This window comes from Cricetulus griseus, chromosome 2, assembly GCF_003668045.3.
Source record: "Cricetulus griseus strain 17A/GY chromosome 2, alternate assembly CriGri-PICRH-1.0, whole genome shotgun sequence".
Classification (NCBI taxonomy): domain Eukaryota; kingdom Metazoa; phylum Chordata; class Mammalia; order Rodentia; family Cricetidae; genus Cricetulus; species Cricetulus griseus.
In genome coordinates this window covers 172,384,206-172,389,983 of record NC_048595.1, presented here as the reverse complement: position 1 = coordinate 172,389,983, position 5,778 = coordinate 172,384,206, and the positions used below count along the sequence as shown (strand labels likewise).

Below are 5,778 nucleotides of genomic sequence, written 5' to 3'. Positions count from 1 at the left end.
CTAAAATTTCAGTTGGATGTTTTCTGGTATGCCTATCTTGTTACTGGATTCTTCTTCCATATCCTACTTTGGCTTCCTTATTTCACTCAACTGTTTGTATTCTGTTCGAATTCATTCAGAAATTTGTTTGTATCCTCTTTCATTTTGTTAAATGTTCCTACAATTATTATTTTGAATTGTCTCATTTACTCTCACTGGAATTCATTCCTGTGCAACTGGCACTTTTTTTCCTTTTTAATTAAATTTAAAACAATCTTGCTCTTTCCGTTCCCAGCGCAGCCATGGCTTGTGGTCCCAAGAAACATCTGAAGCATGTAGCCGCTCCAAAATATCGGATGCTGGATAAATTGACTGGCGTGTTTGCTCCTCGTCCATCCACTGGCCCTCACAAGCTGAGGGAATGTCTGCCTCTGATTATTTTCCTAAGGAACAGACTTAAGTATGCCTTGACTGGGGATGAAGTAAAAAAGATTTGCATGCAGCGCTTTATTAAGATTGATGGCAAAGTCAGGACTGATATAACCTACCCTGCTGGATTTATGGATGTCATCAGCATTGACAAGACTGGACAGAAGTTCCGCCTGATCTATGACACCAAGGGTCACTTTGCTGTTCATCGTATTACACCTGAGGAGGCCAAGTACAAGTGGTGCAAAGTGAGAAAGATCTTTGTGGGCACAAAAGGAATCCCATATCTGGTGTCCCATGATGCTCGAACTATTAGATACCCTGATCCCCTCATCAAGGTGAATGACACCATTCAGATTGATTTGGAGACAGGTGCCATCAAGTTTGACACAGGTAACCTGTGTATGGTGACTGGAGGTGCTAACTTGGGAAGAATTGGTGTGATCACCAACAGAGAGAGACATCTGGCTCTTTTGATGTGGTTCATGTGAAAGATGCCAATGACAACAGCTTTGCCACCCAGCTTTCCAACATTTTTGTTATTGGCAAGGGCAACAAACCATGGATTTCTCTTCCCCAAGGAAAAGGAATCCGCCTCACCATTGCTGAAGAGAAAGACAAGAGGCTAGCAGCCAAACAGAGCAGTGGGTGAAATGATCTCTAGGAGACATGCTGGAGAAATGTCTGTACTCTTGCCTTTCTAGGCAACTGTGCTCAATTAAACAGCATGATAATTTTTTTTTTAAAAAAAAGCAATCTTATTTTAATACCAATCCCAGTTCCCTCTCCCTCCAGTCCTCCCATGCCCGCCACCAACCTCCCATCCCACCCCCCATCCACTCCCCAGGAAGGATGAGACCTCCCATGAGGGTTCATCAAAGTCTGTCACACCATTTGGGGCAGGGTCTAGGTGCTTCCCCCATGTATCTAGGCTGGAAGGGTAACCCTCCATAGAGAATGGGCTCCCAAAGTCCATGCACTAAGGGATAAATACTGATCCACTGCCAGAGGCCCCATAGACTGACACCCACATTCAGGGGTCTGGATTGGACCTATGCTGTTCTGCAACTGGCACTTTGTAAAGGGGTCTTCACCCCTTGATTTCTAGCTTTTCTTGAACTGGTGCTTGTGCATCTAGAATTATTTTGTTACTGAATTTTTCTGCTCTCTTCAGGAGAATTATTTGCAATGTGGGAATAGACTGATGGTATAGCTCAGTAGCTAACCCTTAATCCACGTGCTCTGAGTGCCAGGCTCCATCCTCAACACCACTCTGAGATTAACTACCAACCCTACCAACCAACCACAGCTTCTAGAAGTCACTATGCAAGCATCATAATAGTTAAAAGAAAACAGCTGTCCTTTTTTAAACTTTTTTATTCACTTTACATACTAACTACAGTTCCCCCTCCTTCCCCTCCTCCTGCTCCCTCCTCCTGCCCTCCCCAACCCCCATCCATAACTTTGGTTCTTGGTCACCCAAGCAGTGTCAGGTATGGGTTTCTTCTGGTAGACCTGGCCTTAAATCAGATAATTTCTTAAAAGATGATTTTTAAGCTTTTCTTGGAGCTGATGGTAGATTTTTATTGTGCACTTAATTTTTCCCTCACCCTGTAGTATGATCCATCTGTGAGCCCCATCTATTTTGTTATGTAATATAATTTCTTTCTACTTTGGCTGTGAATACAGACTCCTGTCCCAAATGACCCTCCGAAATTGTTAATCATTGTCAAGAGTAAACTCTGCCTGCACAGCTTTTTCTCTCAGGTTCCCTGACCCACAGGCTCAGGTCGCCATGCTCTCTCTGAACTCCTTGAGCTCTGGGTTCTGTTTCCTTGATTCACAAAGAACACCAAGCTCTGTTTTGGGTTTTTCTTTCCCATACATACAGCTGTTTGAAAACTGCTCCAGAACAGTTTCTGTTACCATAATCCCATTTGTCTGTCGTCCAAGGTCTCAAAGCATTATTTTATACATTCTAATATTCCAGTTCTATTAGGCATTAATTATCCACATGCAGAAACAAATCTATTTCATGATTTTATTTTGAACTTAAAAAACAATCTTAGACTCAAAATACTTGGACAGATAGACATATCAAGTAACTTTGTCTTCATTTTTCTTCTTTTGAAACAGGAGGTTCAGAACTGAATCTGATTTCTGTTAACCTCTCACCATTGTGTAGTGTTGCTGTCAATCAGTTAGCACACCCTGTAACTTCAGGACCCATGTGGCTTCCAGTCCCCTCCAGAGATGTTTTTGTTGTTCCTCTTCATCTAGTACTACTTACCTCCCATCTCTTCCCTTTGTCCTGCAAAAGGTGGCTCCCGGGGAGCAAGCTTTACTCAATAGACTCAATCCAATCTTAATCTTTTCTCACTTGTATAGAAGTTCTGTCTCCTCTTCTCAATAAGCCCTACCAGAAAACTTAATTGGGTCAGAAGTGCCAGTGCCATTCCTGGCTACTATGTGCAGGTACAGATTCAATTCTGGAAGTTTCTGTCTTCATTTCTATTCTGGGAGGATTTTACTTCTCTGTTTACCATCCCGTTTTACCTCTGTAACACCTCTATCAGGATTGTATCTGCTTCTGTTATAGTATCCAGGATTTATGTATCTTTTACCTGTAGATATGTATATATGTATCTGTGGGGTGCATACTCACAATAGTGCTATATTACATATCAACTCCAATGCAGTGACTACACTGGACCCCATTGTCTTCTTTTGAAAAGATGATGAAACTATAGTAGCTGACACTGGATTATCTCCTAGTTCTCATATTGTATCTTTCCATTTTTTTAACTTTGTATATTCAAGATGACCCTGATAATAATACATCAATGAATTTGGGTATGAAGCCACTATACAATGGAATAGTAGCTAAATGCATATATACACATTTACATATAGCAAGTTATGCATATACATATATTCATAAAATGTGGAAAATTACTTGATATTGAATCTAAAACATAGTTGGACTCCTTTTTGGACAGTAATTATACACTTAAAGGTCATGAAGAGACTAATTGAATGTGTCCATGTAAACAAACCCCAAATTTTTATATTAAAAGTTTGAATTCTTAATTTAGTCAAAAACTTTTAAAAACACAATAACAAATCTTTCGGATATGAGAAAAATATTTATAATTACACAGTGTCCCCAAACGGAAAAGAAATAATTGCCATGAATTTGCCAGCAACTGTGATAGGGCATGTTTTTCATTGAGTTGGGATAAAAGTCTTTCTTAATGCACTGTCTTTCCATTGGAAGAGAAATATCATTCTACCTGCTCAGCAAAACAGACCCACTGGAGTAACAGAGTTTCTTATCTTCAGCGACAGCTTGAAGGGACTGTGAAGTCTAGAATTTGAGTCCTGGAAGGTCCCTAATTGTGATGCTGGTGTGCTTTCAACCTTGTGATCCAAACAGTGAGGAGAATGAAAATGATGTTCAGCAGCTAAGGGGAGGTCCTCCCTGTGCTTGGTAAAAAAGCCAACTCGAAGGCTACGGGAGGGATTCGTTGTCTACAAGCTCTTGTATGATAAACAAGCTCAGTGCCATATAGTCCATTTATTTTCTTAAGACTATGAACATGCTCCCTACAGCCAAGTAAGAACTCAGCTTGCACATTTGTCAGAAGCAAGGGAAGTTGAGTCAGTGAGGCATGGGGAAGGGGTGAACACAACTAAATTAGCACACTAAACCCAGTAGAACATTCCTTGCCAGTTTTTGTTGTTTTGTTATAAAAAGAGCCAAAACAGAGCACATGCGCTAGACAGAAACAAAGACTTTTGTAAAAATCTCACGTTGGGGCTGGTAAGATGGCACAGTGGGTAGAGGCTTGCACATAGACCTGAGGACCCCAGTTTCACCCCTGGGTTCCTCAAGGTAGCAGGAGAGAACTGGTTCCTTTGCTTGGTGGGCAAAAGTCTTGGCTGCGTGAGATTCCATGGAACCTGTGCAAAGGTGGAAGGAGAGAACCAATTCCACAACATTGTCTTCTGACTTCTGCTTTCTCTCCATGGTGTGCACATACCCATCATCATACACATATACACAACAATAATAAGTAAAGTTGAAATTCCCGTTAACAAATAAACATGTTAATTTCTTTTTTTCTAAGCCTAAATATACTTTCTTTATGTTAGCCCATAGGCAATCTGCAAAAGGGAACCTGTTCATTTTCTCTAGTGACAGAAAATGTATATGGTTCTTCATATAACACACATATAAACTCCTTCTCATGCCTTTAAAATTTTATCTCACATGGGAAAGCATGTATAAATATTTTTGGCTACATAAGATTTAAGAAAAAAATAGTCTCGTGCCAGCTTATCTCAGAAATGAAGTATTTTGTGTGACTAGCATCCCATATAAAATAGACATTTTTGACAACTTCACAGTGGTAATTGAGAAATTGGAGAGTCTTGAAATTGTTCTATATTTAAACTATCCCTATGAAGATATTAGACAAAGAGGATTTCATTAATGATCAGACCATTTTCAAAGTTAGATTCACTCACAAAATGACCCCATTAGAAAACCTGGTCAAATTCGGGGTCAAAGTGCAAGTGGTGTTCCACATAAAACTATACCATCTGGGTCCACGCTGGTGGGGCACTTCTAAGAAGGAGGAAGAAGGGCACCAGCAAACAAGAACAAGTACAGCTCTAATTGTTTTTGTGGTAAGACAGGACACAATTAATGGGCTATGGAAGTGGGGTGGGTTTGCAAACTATAGGGCACACTAAGACTGAACATGGTCCTCCGTCTTGCTGTAACTTAGACATCTTCTGAACATAGCAGAGTAGATGAGAGCCCACCCAAGTGAGTCTGACCACCCAATCAAAATGGCACCCCCACCCCCAGCTCAGCCCCTCCAGACAGCACCATACCAATCAGACTAGAAGACTCTCAGCCTGCCCTACACAAGCATTGTGAGCCAGCCCTGCTGAAATAGAAAAGCAATCAGGAGTTTCATGTGGAAGAGCTCTTAAAATCAACAGGCTTTTCATGGAACCTTGGATTCACTTATGTATACTTATGTTTCTATACTGTGTAGAAACAAGGCATCTAATTTATGTAGTCATATTGACACATTTTTTGCAGCTTGTACCAGAGGTCTCACTTACAAAACAAGAGCAAACACAGGGTGGGTGTACTGAACAGGCAGAGATGAAAGATGAGCTGAAGCAGGTTTTGACAAGAATAAAAATGTGTGCTTGATTGAGTTTCTAGCATGTGCTAAGTAGCATGCTTGACTAGGAACACAATGTCTTGACCACAGGTAAATACCATTCAGAAATCCAGTCCTTCCTAATTATTTACTGAGTACCTTACAAATAAGAGTTAGTTTTTTCCTC

At 40.6% G+C, this 5,778-nt stretch overlaps 1 pseudogene; it reads left to right on the top strand.

The window, feature by feature from the left end:
- The first annotated feature begins 264 nt into the window (after nt 1-264).
- On the top strand, nt 265-1,142 carry LOC100760008 (annotated as a pseudogene).
- The last annotated feature ends 4,636 nt before the right edge of the window (nt 1,143-5,778 follow it).